Source organism: Carlito syrichta, unplaced genomic scaffold (assembly GCF_000164805.1).
Source record: "Carlito syrichta isolate Samal-C Ts95f unplaced genomic scaffold, Tarsius_syrichta-2.0.1 Scaffold72524, whole genome shotgun sequence".
NCBI classification, from domain to species: Eukaryota; Metazoa; Chordata; class Mammalia; order Primates; family Tarsiidae; genus Carlito; species Carlito syrichta.
Window position 1 is genome coordinate 100,025 of NW_007016620.1, and position 19,841 is coordinate 119,865.

The 19,841-nt window shown below is 38.5% G+C and overlaps 1 protein-coding gene across 3 annotated transcripts in view; it reads right to left on the reverse strand.

Annotated features, from left to right (window-relative positions):
- ACVR1C (activin A receptor type 1C) overlaps window positions 1–19,841 on the reverse strand; it is a 96,981-nt gene that overhangs the window by 67,204 nt on the left and 9,936 nt on the right. The window lies entirely within an intron of this gene.

Sequence of the window (19,841 nt, forward strand, 5' to 3'; positions counted from 1 at the left end):
TCAAGTAGTTTTATAGTGTCATGGCTTTTGTTTAAGTCTTTAATCTATCTTGGGTTGACTTTTGTATATGGTGAGAAATAGGGACCCCATTTTATTCTTCTGTATATGGTTGCCCACTTTTCCCAGCACCACTTATTGAAGACAGTGTCTTTCCTCAATGTATATTTGTGGCAACTTTATCAAAGACCAGTTGGCTGTAAATAAGTGGACTTATCTCTGGGTTCTCTATTCTGTTTCTTGGTCTCTGTGTCATTTGTCTATTTTTATACCAATGCCACGCTGTTTGTTTACTATAGCTTTGCAATATGTTTTGGAGTCAGGCAGGATGATCCTCCAGCTTAGGATTGTTTCTTCTATTTCTGTGAAAAATGATATTGATATTTTGATAGGAATTGCATTGAATCTGTAGATTGCTTTAGGTAGTATTGTCATTTAACAATATTAATTATGAAGAAAATGGAAAGATCAAAAGTTAACAGGCTAACAAATCACCCAAGGAAGCTGGAAAAGCAAGACCACCAAAACCCTAACTTAAGCAGAAGAATCCAGATCACCAAAATAAAAGCCGAAATTTGGGACATAGAAGACAAAAAGATGATACAAAAATATCAATGAAACCAAAAGCTGTTTTTTAGAAAGGATATACAAGATTGATGGACCCCAAGCTAGAATGACCAAGAGAAAAAGTCTGAATAAATACAATCAGAAACACAAAAGATGAAGTCACAACTGACCCTGAAGAAATACAAAAGATTATCAAAGATTACTATGTACAACTGTATGGAAACAAACTCGAAAACCTAAATGAAATGGAGGACTCTCTTACATCACACAACCTCCCCAGGTTGAAACAAGAAGAAATTGAGACCCTAAATAGATCAAAAATACAGGAAATCGGCTATGTCATTAAAAAACTACCTACAAAAAAAAAAAAAAAAAAACCCTGGACCAGAAGACTCTCCAGCAGAATTCTATAAAACATACAAGGAGGAGCTGATACTAATCCTACTGAAAGTATTCCAGGTAATAAAGAAAGATGGAACTCTCCCCAAATCATTTTATGAAGCTAACATCACATTGATACCCAAACTGGGTGAAGATTTGACAAGGAAAGAGAAATACAGGCCAATATCCTTGATAAATATAGATGCTAAAATTCTCAAGATTCTAGCAAACCAGATCCAACAACACATCTCAAAAATCATCCACCATGACCAAGTAGACTTCATCCCCAGGATGCAGGGCTGGCTCAACATTCACAAGACCATAAACGTAATTAAATACATCAACAGATGTAAAGACAAAAACCACATGATTATATCATTAGACGTGGAAGATGCTTCTGATAAAATCCACACCCCTTCTTGATAAAAACCTGTGAACATCTAGGCATAGATGGACCATACCTCAAAATAGTGAGAACCATCTATTAGAAACCCACAGCCAACATACTGCTAAACAGACAAAAATTGGAACCATTTCCTCTGAAGACCAGAACAAGACAAGGATGCCTTCTCAACGTTCCTGTTCAACATAGTGTTAGAAATCATAGCTAGAGTAATCAGACGAGAAGGAAATCAGGAGTATCCAAATAAGAAAAGAAGTTATCACTCTTTGCAGATGATATGATTTTATACCACAGAAACCCAAGAGAATCTGTCAAAAACCTCCTTGCCCTGATAAAGGACTTTGGCAAAGTATACAGTAGCATTTCTATGCATCAACAATAAACAAACAGAAACCCAAATATAAAGCACAATCCCATTCACAATAGCCACCAAAAAAATGAAATACCTTGGCATCTTCCTAACCAGAGATGTGAAAGACCTTTACAATGAAAACTACAAAACACTGCTCAAGTAAATCAAAAATGACACAAACAAATGAAAAATATTCCATGCTCATGGATTGGAAGAATAAACATTGTTAAGATGTCCATTCTACCCAAGGCAATTTGGAGATTTAACACAATACCCATTAAATTACCAGCAGCATTCTTCTCAGACCTGGAAATGAAAATACAGGAATTTATATGGAAACATAAATGACCATGAATAGCCAAAACAATCCTCATCAAAAAAAAAAAAGCAGGAGGTATCAGACTCACAGACTTTAAACTGTATTACAAAGGTACAATAATCAAAACAGCCTGGTATTGCTACAAGAGAAGGTATATAGACTAATGGAAGAGGATAGAGATGCCAGAAGCAAAACCTCAATTTCTCAACCAACTCTTCTTCAACAAAGCCTCCACCACCAACCACTGGGGTGAGGAGAACCTATTCAGTAAATGGTGTGGGGATAACTGACTGACTACATGCAGAAGATTAAAAAGACCTCTACCTATCACCATACACAAAAGTCAACTCTAAATAGATCAAAGACCTAAAAGTAAAACCTCAAAATATAAGAACCTTAGAAAATGCAGGAGAACCCTTATGGAAATTGGAAATGGCAAGTAATTTCTGATCAAAACCCCAAGCACCCATGCCATACGAGATAAGATAGATAAGTGGGACCTCATCAAACTGACAAGCTTCTGCAAAGTCAAAGAAACCATTGAGAGAGCAGGGAAACAGCCCACTGAATTGGCAAAAATGTTTGCCAACACTATGTCTGAAAAAGGCGTAACATATAGGATCAACAAAGAACTCAAACATGCAGAAAAGAAAAAAATAAACAGCCCCATTACAAAGTGGGAAAAAGATATGAATTGGCACTTCTCAAAAGAAGACATACGAGCAGCCAACAGGTACATGAAAAAATACTCAGCCTCACTAGTCATCAAATAAATGCAAATTAAATCCTCACTGAGATACCACCTAACTCCAGTCAGGATGACCATCAGCAATAACTCAAAAAACAACAGATGTTAGAGAGGATGTGGGGAAAAGGGAACACTTCTTCACTGTTGGTGGTAGTGTAAACTAGTACAACCTCTGTAGAAAACAGTTTGGCAATTCCTAAAAGGTCTAAAAATCAACCTTCCATATGACCCCACAATCCCCTTACTGGGAATATACCTGAAAGAACTCAAATCACAAAGTGAAAAAGATACCTACACATGCATTTTTATTGCAGCATTGTTCACAGTAGCAAAAACATGGAGCCAACCATGCTGCCCATCGAAAGAGGACTAGATAAAAAAATGTGGTACACATATACAATAGAATATTATGCAGCCATGAAGGACAAAATCATGATCTTTACAGCAATTTGGAGGGATTTAAAGTCTATAATACTGAGTGATCTAACACAGAAGCAAAGAACTGAGTATCACAATTATCATAATACTATAAGAAAAGGGTTGTCAGTAGTGGGATTCTACCAGGGTAGTAGGGCACATTTCATCAACAAGGGTACCTACATAATCATCTGTATACTTAACCCTGAATTGTACCCCACATCCTTAAAATAATTTTTTTTAATTCAGAAAATACTGATCTAAATGACTGATTGAAAATATATTGCCATGTGTTCACATTGTGTGTATAAGAGTTGTTTTGTTGAATTATTGCACAACGATTTGAGTGTTTAATACCTGATGACTTAAAGAAACAATATTGTGTCCTTCTGCAGTGACAAGTCTTCCCTCACTGACTTAGCAGAGTACTGTGGTATGTACTTTTGCCCCAATATTTCATACTATGAAATAAATCTCAGATGGAGCAAATATCCAATGGGGGAGAAAATAAACTGTAAAATTACTTGGGGGAAAAAAACCAATATTAATTATTCTAATCCATTGGCACAGGATGTCTTTCCATTTGCTTGTGTCCTCTTCAATTTCTTTGATCTGTGCTTTGCAGTTTTCCATATAGAGATGTTCAACCTCCTAGTTTATTCCCAAGGTTTTGTGTGTGTGTGTGTGTGTGTGTGTGTGTGTGTGTGTGTGTGTGTGTGTGTAGGGTGATAATTATAAATGAGATTGCCTTCCTGATTTCTTTTTGGCTATTTCATTATTGGTGTGTATTTGAATGTCTAAATCTCTTGCTAGATTTAGGAAGTTTTCATCTATTATTTTGTTGAATAGGTTTTTTGAAACTTTTTGTTCTCTTTTTGCCTTTTGGGATATGAATAATTCATATATTTTATCCCTTTATTGTGTCTCATATATCGTGAAGGCTTTGTTCATTCCTTTTAATTGTTAATCTTTATTTTTGTCTGACTGGTTTATTTCAAAAGGCATGTCTTCAAGTTCTGATATTATTTCTTTTGTTTCATCTAGTCTTTTTTGTTTAAGCCTTCAAATATATTTTGTATTTTACCAGTGAATTCTTCAGTTTCAGAATTTGTTTGGTTCTTTTCTATGTTGCCTATTTAGTAAATTTCTCATTCATATCAGTATTGTTTTTCTGGTTTTATGTATTATATTTAAGAGTTCTCACTGAGCTTCTTAAAAGTTGATAATTTAAATTATTTATCCAGGAGTTCAAGAATTTCTTTTTGATTGGGATTTGTTGCAGAATTATTGTGTTCTTCTGGAGGTATATTTGCTTGTATTTTCATGTTTCTTATGTCTTTACATTGATATCTGCACATCTGGTATAACAGTCACTTCTTTCAATGTTTTGAATTTGCTTTCCTGGGGGAGGGCTTTTTCCTGAAGATGTATATATGGTGTTGGTTGCATAAGACCCTTTGGCTCTGATTCTTGGTATATGCAGTAGTGTAGTTTCTGTATGATTTCCCTAGCAGAAAAGAGTGTTAGTGTCAGTGTCTGTGATTTCCTCAGTGGGTTAGGGTGGTAGCAGCCGTAAGCTGAGTGTGCCTGTCCTTGGGCCTTTGGATGGCATATGATAGAACTGGTGTTAGTGGTTCCAGGCAACTCAGTTCTTAGGCCTCAAGATAACTTGCTTGGTTGCTGATAATAGGGGTAGTGGTGGACAGGTTCTCAAGCCCCTGAGAAGTTGGCATGGAGTGGGCAATGGCAGTATCAGTTGCAAGACCTTCTGGGTCCTGAGTGGTACATTCTTGTGTTAGTGGTGACTGTAATGGACTGGGCATACTTGTCCCCAGGCTCCTAGGTAACACTTGGGGGTGTGTATTACCAGTAGTGTTGACAGCAGGCTGGGTGGCCAGGTCTTTAAGTTCCTGATGGGAGCACACAGATGCCACAGGTAGTAGAATGGGTGGAGTGATCTCCAGGTTCTTAGGCAGTATGCTGAGCCTCTGGGGTGGTGGTGCAGGGCTGGTCTGACCTCAGGTCCCTGGTGTTATAAACTGTAGTAGACAGGTTGAGGTAATCTGTGGCAGTGGTTGTGGAAAATCTGACTGCAAGGCTCATGCTAGAGCACAGTTTGTGCTGTTGGCATAGATAGAGTTGCTTTCAGCACTCCTCTGCAGGCAACTGTGAATCTGGGAAGTACATACTTCATCTCAGGCAATAGCAGTGGCCCCAGTGGTGTGTGTGGGGAGCTTGTATCTGAGATGCACAATAGAGTACAGCGGTCATGCTCCTGGTGTGAGCAGGGTTGGTACTTACAAGCACAAACGGAGCTCTCTGGTTCTGGGTTGCACTTGCTTTAGCTCCTGGCTTCAGCAGCTACTGCAGTGTTGTGCAGAGGGGTGAAGGATTTTGTTCTTTGTGCACAGCCTCAAACACAGAGGCCACACCACTAGTGGAGAGCACCCCATTTTTTTGGGACCTAGAACTGTCTCCTGAGGAGGCCAAGAGTTGATGAAAGGGAAGGACACTCAGTAAAGCCCTAAGTATTCTCCCAAATCTGGATTGGTGAGAAAGACACCATTTTTGTGCCTGGGGTCCATTGTCACAGCAACAGCAACCGTTGCAAGCACTACAGTTTCTGCCCAGAGACAAAGCTGCTTACTCTGGAGTAGGGAAGGGGCCTCCTTCCCACAGCTGGAGCAGGGTAGGAGTGTGGAGATTGCCCCAGGATTTGGAATGAGACCTAGGCTCATCCCAGCCTGTGGCTGGGAGCAACAGGGGATGCCCCAAAGTCACATTTCCCTCCCAAAGAGACAGGCTGCCAGGGTCAGCTCTTCAACCTAGAATTGGTCTCTGTGTGCTAATGTCTGGGCACCCCACCCTGCCTGACCCTTCCAGGCGATAGTGGCAAGAGGCTCCAGCAATACCAAAGAACATCCAGAATAACAGCCTAATCAACAGGAGGCTAGCTGGAGGCCAGCTCTCACACTCTGGAGCCTTCTTCCCAAGCAGAAGGAGAGATGTCGTAGTCATGGTTTCTCATGAACAGCAGATCCTGCAGCCAACATCAGTTTTGCAACCTGGAACTCTTCAGCAAGCACCACTGTTAAGAACACTAATCTCCCTCTTGGACTAACTGGGGTAGTATATCTCAGTTATACTGAGGAAAAGGAGGCCCACCCACTCCTACGTATTTGGAAAAGCAGTCTGAGTGGCAGAAGATCAGCAGGAGGAACCCCACCTCTCTGAACTTGAACAAGCAGCCTGAGTGACAGGACAGATTCTGATCCCATGGTTTTTCCTGGGTAATGAGGCCTGAAGTCAAAGTCAATTCCATGAACCAAAATCAAGCTGCAGGTGTCATTGTAGGACACCACAACCTGCTCCTCAACTCTGTCAGTACCAAGGAACAGGAGGCCCCATTTCTATACATCTGGTATAGAATTTCTAGACATCTTAGTAGCCTAAGATTCCCCACCTTTCCTAGACAGCAATCCATGTACAATGAAGCTACCTGTGTACCACACCCTAACATACCCAGTCAGCTGGAGTAAGGAGTAAGAATCTCAGCCACCCCTTCCAGTGGGGGTAGAGTCCTTGGTGCTGTGCTTCTCTCTCTGCTCAATGCCTAGACATATCCCTAGGTACTTGGAGCTCCCACTCTTCTAGACTAGAAGCTTAGGTCACCCTTCCCTTCCAGAGAACTTGAGGAAGCAGAGGTCCCCTAATACCTCACCAACACCCATCTCTGGGCACTTGGAAACCACCCACCAGACTCAGCCTCAGAACAGATGCTTGTACTTGACATTGGTGGACCTGTAGGTGGGCCTGTCTGGTTTGGTCCTGTCCAATTCTGGTTCTCCCCTCTCCAGAGTTAAACTGGGAGCACAGATCATAGTGGACTCTGAAGATGAGCTCACTGCTGAAATAACAGAGCACTTCTTCTAGTAAACAAGGATCAAATAAATACCCACTCATATCCACAGTAGCCAGCTTTTACCCACAGGTGCCACCTGCTGGCCTGGAGGTTAAATGATGCATCACAACAGATAATTTGTTGATACCAGCATACACTATTGAGGAGCAAGGTAAGCCTCCTGAGACCCCCCCATCCTAGCCTCACAGGAAGGAATGGGCCAGCCCACACCCCCACTATGGCACTATTACAACCAACACCTGGGAAAGCCTACATACACCAGCTATCTGTATGAAAGTACCTCATACAGATTAGCTGCCATTGTTCATCCAGATAAGAAAAAACCAGAGAAACAACTCTGAAAATTATTTTTAAAAAGCATTACACCCCTCCAAAGAGACTCACCAATTATTCGACAACAGTACCTAACCGCAATGAAATCTCTGAAATGTGAGATAATGAATTCAAAATATTGATTATAAAGAGGATCAACAAGGTGCAAGATAAAGCTGAAAACCAACACAAAGAAATTTGCAGAAAAATTCAGGGGGTGAAAAGAGAGATTGACAACATTAACAAAACCCAAACAGAAATAAAAGAACTCAATAGAAGAGATACAAAACAAGTACAAAGCTATAGCAGTAGGCTAGAACAAGTGGAGGAAAGACTCTCAAAGACAGAAGACAGATTTTTTTTAACTAACTCAATCAGACAGAAATAAAGAAAAAATAATCAAGAAGAATGAGCAGAAAAGAGATTGAGATGTTGATGTGAGGCAGCTACAGTGCATTTCTCCCATAGAGTAAACCAAGATAGAGTTTCCTCAGCAACCAGAGAGGAATGGATCTAGCTGCATGACCCACAAGTCTCCAAAAGAGTGATAATAACTGCTTAGAGCAAGGAAGAAGAAAAAAATCCACTGACCTGGTTTTGAACTGGCTGGACTCTTGCCTGTAACCAGAGTCCACCATAGCATCTGGTTGCAGTGGGGAAGGTGAGTGAGGGGAATTCAGGAGGTCTGTGCTCCTGCTGCAAACTTCCAAGTCTCCCTGAACCTTGTGGGACCCCAGTCCCTCATGAGAAACTACCTTTTCCACAGCCAAACTCTACTGTGGAGTGATACAAGAAAAAAATCTTTGAGCAGTGCCAGTCACCACTTCCTAGGAACTCAACCCTTGCAGGGTGGAGCAGCTACTGTCCAGCTAGCTTGGGAAGGAACAGGACTCAAGGGCAGACTCCAAGGCTGCAGACAGTTCCTAACTGGGTGGACTACCTGAGAACACCTGGAAGCCCTGAAGGCAGCTGCACCTTGACATTCAGATCACAGATTTCCTGAGGCCAGGGTAGGACCCAGGTGGGATGGATTGCCATAGCAACCCCTGACTCCCCTTGTGAACTCTTCTGTTTCTGCTCTGCAAAACAGCATTACCCCAGTGGCTAGGACTTCTTCCTAATCCCCACTGGGATAACTAAGAGTGCACACTTGTGGATTATTTCAGCTGCTTTCCCCTGCACTCTCCTGAAAAGCTCAAAACAGAGAACTTGGGAAATTTCAGAGCCGTTCATCAGTCTAGGCTAGCTAGGCACTTCCTTGAAGCAACACTTGCCAAGGAGAACCCCTATATCAGCCATTGATCAATCAGCTGGATTTCTTTCTAAAGCACTACCTCCTTGACAGAATATAGCCCACCAAATCAGATACAATACCTCAGCTTTGGGGAAGGCCTGATCCCAAATGCCAGCTAACAATACTATCCAAGCCACTGTGGCCACTCAGGACACTCTGAGCCAGTGCAAGTACATAGCACAGGGCTGCCACAGCTAGCAAATGAGAAACTAACCACCCCAAGGCTATATATAATCAAGGGAACCTTACAGTGCCTAAATCAGCCCCCTGCCAATCTTAAATTTAAAAAAATAGTCTTCCCAAATGAGAAGGAACCAGAAAAATCATTCTGACAATATGAAAAAAACAGAGTTCTCCAACACCAACTCTTCAGCAATAAATCCTAACCAAAACAAAATTGTTGAAATTCTAGACAGAGAATTCAAAAGGTTGATGATAAAATTAATCAATGAACTTTGGGAAGAAAAAAAAAAAAACCAACATAGAAAAATTAAAAGAACTATTCAGGATATGGATAAAAAATTCTCCAGCCAGACACTTAAAAAAACTGTGAAATTTTGGAAATGAAAGAAGCAGTTAGGGAAGTACAAAATTCAGTGGAAAGTATTAACAGTAGACTAGAACAAGGAGAAGAAAGGATCTCAGAACTTGAAGACAGTGCTTTGGAATTAACCAAATCAGACAGCAAAGAAAAGGAGAATCAAGAATAGAACAAAGTCTCCAAGAAATGTGGGATTATGTAAAATGTCCAAACCTAAGAATCATAAGTGCTACTGAGATAAGAAAGAAGAGAAAGTAACAGGTCTGGAAAACCTATTTGAGAGAATAATGAAAGAAAGCTTCCCTGGCCTTGCCAGAGATCTAAACATCCAGATACAATCAGCCCAAAGAACTCCCAAAAGATTCATTGCAAAAACGTCATCCACAAAACATATATTCACCAGACTATGCAGAGTTAACGTGAAGGAAATAACTGTAGAAGAACTGAGACAAAAGCATCAAATAACTTACAAAGGTAAATCTATCAGACTAATAACAGACTTCTCAGAAGAAACCCTACAGCCATTAGGGACTGGGGTCTCATCTTCAATCTCCTCAAACAGAATAACTGTCAGCCAAAGATTTTGTATCCCACAAAACTAAATGAAAGAGAAATGAATACCATTGCAGGCAAGCAAACACTAAGGGAATTTATGAACACTGGACTGAATTTGAAAGAAATACTGAAACAAAAGGTTTTAAATACTGAAACAAAAGGTTGACATACACCAGTATGACAATGCTGGAAATTATAAAGTTCATAAGCCATATGGAACACCAACACAATAGAGAAAATGAATAAATAAAGCAACCAGATAACAACCAGCATGGTAAGTAGAGTAGGACATTACTTATCATTATCAACTCTTAATGTAAATGGTCTCATTGTCCTACTAAAAATATATAGACTGACAAAATAGATTTTTTAAAAAATACCAAGTATCTGCCGCCTTCAGGAGATCCACTTAACTCATAAATGTTCCTATACAAGGTAAAGGGGTGGGAGAAAATATTCCACACAAATGGAAACCAAAAGCAGGAGTAGCCATTCTCATGTCAAATAAAATAGACTTTATATTAACAACAGCACAAAAAAGACAAAGATGGCTATTATATTATGATAAAGAGATCAATTCAACAAGGAGACATAATTTTAAATGTATACATACCTAACACAAGAGCACTCAGATTTATAAAATAAATTCTACTAGACCTTAAGAAAGAGAGAGACAGCAATACAATAATAGTGACTTTAACACTCCACTGACAGCAATAGACAGATCATCAAGGCAGAAAGAAAAAAAAACCCCATTGAAGTTAAACAAGACTCTATGGAAAATGGAACTAACAAACATCTACAGAACATTCCATCCCAAAACTACAGAATATACTTCTTTTTCTCTCACCAGCACAGAGCATTCTCCAAGATAGACCATATGATAGGCTACAAATCAAGTCTCAACAAATTCAAAAAAATCAAAATTATATTAAGCAACTTCTCAGACCACAGTGAAATAAAATTAGACATTAACTCCAAGTAAAACTCATAAAAACAAACAAAATCATGGAAGTTAAACAATTTGCTCAAGAATGATCCTTGGGTAAAAAAAATGAAATCAAGAAGGAAATTTTAAAATTCCTTGAAACAAATGACAACAATGAAACAAGTTATCAAAACCTCTGGCATACAGTCAAAGCTGTGCTCAGAGGAAATTTTAGCACGTAAGGCCTACATGAATAAGACAGAAAGATCACATTTTGACAACCTAATATCACACTTCAAGGAACTAGAAAAACATGAACAAACCAAACCCAAAGCTAGCAGAAAAAAAAAATAACAAATATCAGAGCAGGACTCGATGAAATTGAAAAGTTTTTAAAAATACAAAGAATCAATGGGGAAAAAAATGTTTCTTTGAAAAGATAAACAAAATTAATAGACCACTAACTCGATTAAGAAGTGAAGAGAGAAGACTCAAATTAGCTCAATCAGAAATGAAAGAGAAAACATTAAAACTAATAAAAGAGAAATTCAAAAGATCATCCAAGACTATTATGAACACTCTATGCAAACAAACTAGACAATCTAGAGGAAATGGACAAATTATTGGAAACACACAGCCCTCCAATTTTGAATCGGGAAGAAATAGAAGCTGTGAACAGACCAATAACAAGTAGCAAGATTAAAACAGTAATTAGAAGTCTCCCAACAACAACAACAAAGCCCAGGACCTGATGGACTCACAGTTGAATTCTATCAGACTTTCAAAGAAGAACTGGTACCAATTTTACTGATGCTATCCCACAAGATCAAAGAGGAGGGAATCCTCCCTAACACATTTTATGAGGCCAGTATCACTCTGATACCAAAGCCTGGAAAGTCACAACGAAAAAAGAAAACTACAGATCAATATCCCTTATGAACATAGACATAAAAATCCTCAACAAAATATTAGCAAGCCCATTCAACAGCACATAAAAAAAGTAATACCCCATGACCCAGTGGGTTTTATTCCAGAGACATAAGGGTGGTTCAACATATGAAAGCCAATAAACATGATCCACTACATAAACAGAATTAAAAACAAAAGTCATTATCATTTCAATAGATGCAGAAAAGGAATTTGATAAAATCCAGCATGTCTTCATAATAAAAACTCTCAGCAAAGTAGTATAGAGGGAAAAGTTCTCAAAATTATAAAAGCTATATACAACAATCCCACAATGGATGTTTTCTTGAACAAAGAAAAGTTAAACACATTCCCCCTGGAAAAAGTCAAGGATGCCAACTTTCACCACTCCTATTCAACATAGTACTGGAAGTCCTAGCCAGAACAATCAGGCAAGAAAAAGAAAAGAAAGTATTCAGATTGGAAAAGAAGAAATCAAATTATCTCTGTATACTGACAATATGATCTTATACCTAGAGAACCCTGAAGACTCCTTCAAAGGACTCCTGGACTTGATTAAAGAATTCAGTAGGCCAGGCCCGGTGGCTCAGCCTATAATCCCAGCACTTTGGGAGGCCAAGGCAAGTGGATTGCCTGAGTCTGTGAGTTTGAGACACACCTGGGCAACTTGGCGAGACTTCGGCTCTACAATAAATCCAAAATTAGCCGGGCTTGGTAGCGCGCGCCTATAGTTCTGGCTACTTGGAAGGCTGAGGCGGAAGAATCACCAGAGCCCAGCAGGTTGAGGCTGCAGTGGCCGGGAGCATGCCACTGCACTCCAGTCTGGGCACCAGAGTGAGACTCCAACTCAAAAAAAAAAAAAAAAAAGAATTCAGTACATTTTCAGGATACAAAATCAACACACAAATCAGTGGCACTGCTATACAACAATAGAGATCAAGCTGAGAATCAAATAAAGACCTCAATTTCATTTACAATTACAGCCAAAAAACTAATGTACCTAGAAATATATTTAACCAAGGAGGTGAAAGATGGAGAACTATGAAACTCTGATGAAAGAAACTGTACAGGACACAAACAAATGGAGAAACCCCGTATGCTCATGGATTGGAAGACTCAACATTATTAAAATGATCATATTACCCAAAGTATTCTACAGATTCAATGTGATCTCTATCAAATTACCAATGTCATTTTTCACAGAATTAGAAAAAAACAATCCTAAAATTCACATGGGGGAAAAAAAAAGACAAAAACAGGCAGAATAGCCAAAGCAATCCTAAACAAAAAGAGCAAAGCTGGAGTCATCACATTACCTGACTTCAAATTGTACTATAGGGCTGTAGAACCCAAACAGCATGGTACTAGTTTAAGAGCAGACACACGGACCAATGGAACAGAATAGAGAATCCAGAAATAAACCCAAAAACCTACTACTAACTAATCTTTGACAAAGTAGACAAAAACATACACTAGAGAAAGACTACCCTATTCAAAAAGTGGTACTGGCATGGCTACATGTAGAAAAATAAAATTGACCCCCATCTCTTTCCATATACAAAAATTAACTCAAGATGGATTAAAGACTTAAATGTCAGACCAGAAACCATAAAATTCTGGAAGAAAATCCAGGAAAAACAATTATGGACATCAGTCTTTTAGCAAAGAATTTATGGCTAAAACCCCAAAAGCAAATGCAACTAAAACAAAAATAAATAAGTGGGACTTAACCAAACTAAAAAGCTTCTGCACAGCAAAAGAAATAATCCACAGAGCAAATAGGCAACCTAAAGAATGGGAGAAGACAGTCACAAACCATATATCTGACAAAGGATTAATATCCAGAATCACCGGGCTCGGTGGTTCAACCTGTAATCCCACACCTTTGGGAGGCTGAGGTGAGTGGATTGCCCGAGCCTATAGGTTCGAGACCCACCTGAGCAGGCGAGACCTCATCTCTACAATAAATCAAAAAAATTAGCCGGGCGTGGTAGCGCGCGCCTGTAGTTCTGGCTCCTTGGAAGGCTGAGGTGGAAAGATCGCCGGAGCCCAGCAGGTCGAGGCTGCAGTGGCCGGGAGCGGCCACTGCACTCCAGTCCAGGCAACAGTGAGACTCCAACTCAAAAAAAAAAAAAAAAAATCCAGAATCTACAAAGAACTCAAAAAGCAAGAAAAAATAAATAGCCCCATTAAAAAGTAGGCAAATCACATGAGTAGACCTCATTCAAAAGAAGATATACAATGGCCAACAAAAATATGAAAAAAATGCTGAATATCACTTATAGTCAGGGAAATGCAAGTTAAAGCCACAATGAGATACTACCTTACATCAGGCAGAATGGCCATTATTTGAAAATCAAAAATCAATAGATGCTGACATGTGTGAAGAAAGGGGAACACTCTTGGTGGGAGTGTAAATTAGTACAATCTATATGGAATTCAGTATGGAGATTACTCAAAGAACTAAAAGTAGATCTACCATTTGATCCAGTAATCACACTACTAGGTATCTACCCTAAGAAACAGAGGTTGCTATGTTTAAAAAATCTACACCCCCATGTTCATTGCAGCACAACTCACAATTGCAAAGATGTGGAATCAACCTAAATGCTCATTAGCTGACCAGTGGATAATGAAAATATGGCATATATACACCATGGAATACTACACAGCCATAAAAAAAAAAAAGAATGAAACCATGTCCTTTGCAGCAACATGGATGGAGCTGGAGATCAACATCTTAACTAAACTGACTCAGAAACAGAAAGCCAAATACCACATGTCCTCAGTCATAAGTGAGAGCTAAACAGTCACAAAGATGACATTGGGGGCACTAATAAGAGAGGAAGAAGAAGAGGAATTGGGTTTCAGAAACTACCTTTGGGGCACAATGTTCACTATATGGAAAATGGGCCATCTGAGACCCAATCCCCACCTCTACATAATATGTCCATGTAGCAAACATGCATGTATACCCCATAAATCTAAAATTTAAAAATTTTATTTTTCCAAAGAAGAAGAAGAATGAGCAAAGCCTATGAGAAATATGGGACTATGTAAAGTGACCAAACCTAGGTATACTAGGCATTCCAGAGGGAGAAGTTAAAGTAAAAGGTATGGAAAATACATTCTAGGAAATAACTTAAGAAAACTTCCCTGGTCTTCAGAGAAACCTAGACATCCATATACAAGAAGCCCAAAGAACTTCTGCAATAAACATCACAAGACTAACCTCACCAAGGAATATCATCGTCAGATTCTCCAAAGTCAATGTGATAGAAAATATCCTAAGAGCAGCAAGAGAGAAGTACTGAATCATGTATAAAGGAAAGGACATTAGACTAAAAGCAGACTTCTCAGCAGAAACCCCACAAGCCAGAAGAGAATGGAAGCCTATCTTCCATCTTCGTACAAGAAAAACAAAAAGTCAGCAAGAATTTTATATGTAGCCAAATTAAGCTTCAAAAACAAAGAAGAAATAAAGTTCTTTCCAAACAAACAAACAAACACTAAGGGAATTTGTTACCACTAAACCAGTTCTACATGAGATGCTCAAAGGAGTCTAAAGTTGGAAATGAAATGACAACTCTCACTATCACAAAAGATCTCAAAGATACAAAGCTCACAGTGCTTAGAAAGCAAGTGCACATTCAGATCTTTAAGTCAGCTAGCTTGCAACACTATGGCAAGAACAAAACCTCAAATATCACTATTAACTCTGAATGTAAATGGCCTAAATGCCCCACTTAAAAGAATTAGAGTGGTAAACCAGATGGAAAAAAAAACAAACCAAGAACCAACCATATGCTGCCTACAAGAGACCCACCTACTGGTCAAAGACAGCCACACTCAAAGCAAATGGGTGGAAAAAAGATATGTCCGGTGAATAGAAAACAAAAACGAACAGGAGCAGTCATCTTCATATCAGATCGCTCAGATTTTAAAGCAAAAATAGTAAAAAAAAGACAAAGACGGACATTATTTAATAACAAAAAGTGCCATTCAACAAGAAGATTTAACCATCTTAAACATATACACACTGAAATGCCTGAAGCAAACAATACTTGACCTTAGAAAACATATGGATAGCAATACCATAATACTGGGTGACTTTAACACCTCATTGACATCACTAGACAAGCCATTGAAGCAAAAAATTAACAAAGAAACACTGGAATTAAACTGGACTATAGACCCAAAAGACCTAACAGACTTCTACAGAACTTTCCACCCAACAGCTGCAGAATATACAATCTTCTCATCTCTGCATGGAATATTTTCCAAAATAGAACATATGCTTAGTCATAAAACAAGTCTCAATAAATTTAAAAACATCAAAAATATACCAAGTATCTTTCAGACTACAGTGTAACAAAATTAGAACTCAACACTAAGAGGAGCTCCCAAAACTACACTACTACATGAAAATGGAACAATTCACTCTTGAATGACCTTTGGATAAACAATGAAATTAAAACAGAAATTTGTCAAAACTAATGAAAATAGTGATATAACACCAAAACCTCAGGAACACAGCAAAATCAGTTCTGAGAGGAAAATTTATAGCATTAAATGCCAACATCAAAAAGACAGAAATTAATAGCTTCACCTTGCACCTCATGGTACTAGAAAAACAAGATCATCTAAACCTAAAGCTAGCAGAAGAAATAACAAAGATCAGAACTAAATGAGATTGAGGGCCAAAAAAGATAGAAAGGATCAATGAATCAAAAAGTTGATTTTTTGAAAGGATAAACAAACTGGCAGACCATTAGCTAAAATAACCAATAAAAAAAGAGAAAACTCAAATAAATTCAATCAGACATGACAGAGGTGACAAACAACTGACACCATAGAAATTAAAAGATCATCAGACACTACTATGAACACCTCTATTGCCACAAACTGGAAAACCTAGACAAAATGGATAGATTCCTGGAAACATATAACCTACTAAGACTGAACCAGGAAGAAATAGACATCCTGAATAGACCAATAATGAGCAATAAAATTGAATCTGTAAAAAAACAAAAACAAAAAACCTCCCAAAAATACAACAACAAAAACCTAGGTCCAGATAGATTCACAGCCAAATTTCATCAGACATACAAGGAAAAGCTGGTACCAATCTGAATTCAACAGTGTATTTTTTAAATTATCCATCATGACCAAGTGGGTTTTATTCTAGGGATGCAAAGATGGTTCAATATCCACAAACCAATGAATGTATTCCACCACATAAACAGAAGTAAAAATAAAAACAAAATAATCTCAACAGATGGAGAAAAGTCATTTCATAAAAATCCAATAACACTTCATAATAAAAACTTTCAAAAACCTGGGCATTGAAGGGACATATCTCAAAATAGTAAGAGCCATATATGACAAACTCACAGCCAACATCATACTTAACCAGGAAAAGTTGAAAACATTTCCCCTCAGAATAAGAATAAGACAGGGATGTCCATTCTCACCACTCTTATTCAGCAGCATACTGGAAGTTCCAGTAAGAACAATCTGTTAAGCGAAAGAAATAAAAGGCATCCAGATCAGCAAGGAGGAAGTCAAACTATCCCTGTTCACAGATGTCATAATTCTACATCTAGAAAACACTAAAGACTCCTCCAAGAAGTTTCTAAACCTGATAAATGTCTTTAATAAAATTTCAGGATAAAAACAAAAAACAGTGTACAAAAATGTGCAATATTTCTTTTTTCTTTTTTTTTTTTTTTGAGTTGGAGTCTCACTTTGTCACCCAGGTAGAAGAGCAAATAGCATGCTCTCGGCCACCACAGCCTCAACCTGCTGAACTCAGACAGTCCTTCTGCCTCAGCCTGCCAAGTAGCTGGAACTACAGGCATGTGCTACCATGCCTGACTAATTTTTATTTTGATTTGTTGTAGAGATGAGGTCTCACCAAGTTTCCCAGGCTAGTCTTGCACCCACAGGCTCAGGCAATCCTCTCACTTCAGCCTCCCAAAGTGCTGAGATTATAGGCATGAGCCACCATGCCCAGTCATCTGCACTATTTCTATACATTAATAATACTCAAGCCAAGTACCAAATCAATAGCTCAATCCTGTTCACACTAGCCAAACAAAAAAATAAAACCTAGGAATACACTTAAGAAGGTAAAATCTCTACAAGGAGAATTGCAAAACACTGATGAACGAAATCATAGTGACACAAACCAATTAAAGAAAATTCCATGTTCATTGATTGGAAGAATGAATATTGCTAAAAAGATCATACAGCTCAAAGCAATTTACAGATTCAATGCAATCCCGATAAAAATACCAACTTCATTCTTCACAGTTAGAAGAAAAAAAAGCTCAAAGCTTATATAAACCCGAAAAAGAGTCAGAGTAACCAAAGAAATTCTAAGCAAAAAGAACAATTGTAGAGGCATCACACTGCCTGACTTCAAATATGCTATAAGTCTACAGTAACTAAAACAGCATGGTACTGGTATAAGAGTAGACAGATAGACCAATGGAACAGAATAAAGAGCACAGAAGTGAAGTCATAGTCCTAAAACCAACTGATCTTTGACAAAGCTAATAAAAATAAACAGTAGGGAAAGGACACCATATTCAGTAAATGATGCTGGGAAAATTGGCTAGCCATAAGCAGAACAATGAAACTAGGCCCCTGTATGTCACCGTATACAAAAAAAATTAACTCAAAATGGATCAAACACTTAAATGTGAGACCTGAAACTATAAAATTCCTAGAAGAGGCCTTTGTCTTGCTAAACTATGGTGTGGCCATGTGTTCTTTGAGCTATGGCCAGGTTTTCTTAAGCTTTGACCCCCTCCCCTACCTTGGGAAGGTGAACCTCCTCTTTTATTCTCTCTCTAACTTACTTTATAAATAAACTATACTTTCGATCTAAAAAAGAAAAGAAAAACAAGGGTTGGAAGAAAAAAAAAATTCCTAGAAGAAAACCTAGGAAAAACAATTGGGCATTGCCTTAGGCAAATCATCTGTGACAAAGACCCCAAAAGCAATTGCAACAAAACCTAAAATAGACAAATGGGATTTAATTAAACAAAAAAAGCTTCTGCACAGCAAAATAACTAATCAACAGAATGAACCGAAACTCTACTGAATGGGAGAGAATATTTGCAAATTATGCTTCAGATAAAGGGCTAATATCCAGAATCTACAAGAAACTCAAACAACTCAACATGAAAAAGACAAATAACCTCATCAAAAAGTGGGCAGAGGGCATGAATAGACACTTCTCAAAGACACAAGCAGCCAAAAAGCATATGAAAAAATGTTCAACATCACTAATAATCAGAGAAGTGCAAATTAAAACCACAGTGAGATATTACCACACACGAGTCAGAATGACTATTATTAGAAAGTCAAAGAACAAGAAATGTTGGTGCAATTGTGGAAAAAAGAGAATGTTTATTCACTGTTCGTGGGACTGCAAACTAGTTCAGCCTGCACAGAAAACAGTATGAAGATTTCTCCAATAACTAAAAGTTGAATTACCATTTGACCCAGCAATTCCACTACTAGCAATCTACCCAAAGGAAAAGAAATCAATATTTGAGGAGAGTCTCCCTCCAAAATAGAATCTATTTATAAAAAAATTGTGTTTTTATTCTTATGTGTTTAAACTTCAGTCATCTTCAAAGCACTCTGTCTGATGCAATATACCTCTCAAGATGCTTTTTCCGCTACTCAGAACAGTTTTTGAACTTGTCTATTTGGATGCCTTTTAGAGTTTCTGCTGTTTTTTGTTTCATCTCTTCCACATTGGCAAAACTTTTCCCTTTAAGGACTTTTTTTCATTCAGGAAAACAAAAAAAGTCGTTAGGAGCAAGATCAGGCAAATAGGAAGAGTGGGATTCGGGGGTCGTGCCATATTTAGTCAAAAACTGCTGAACACGCAGTGCATTGCCTTGGTGGAAGAACCAGTCACCTGATTACCACAACTTAGGATATTGCTTCCACAAATTGTGATACAATCTTACAAAACTGCAGATAAAACTATGGTTGACAGCTTGATCTGGAGGTATAAGTTCTGAGTATACTACAGGGGCCTGACCTTCAAAAAATAATTCTGGTTTTTTTAGGGGGGTCCTCCTCATATAAAAAGATACCTCTGGCCGGGCTCGGTGGCTCAGCCTGTAATCCCGCGCCTTTGGGAGGCTGAGGTGA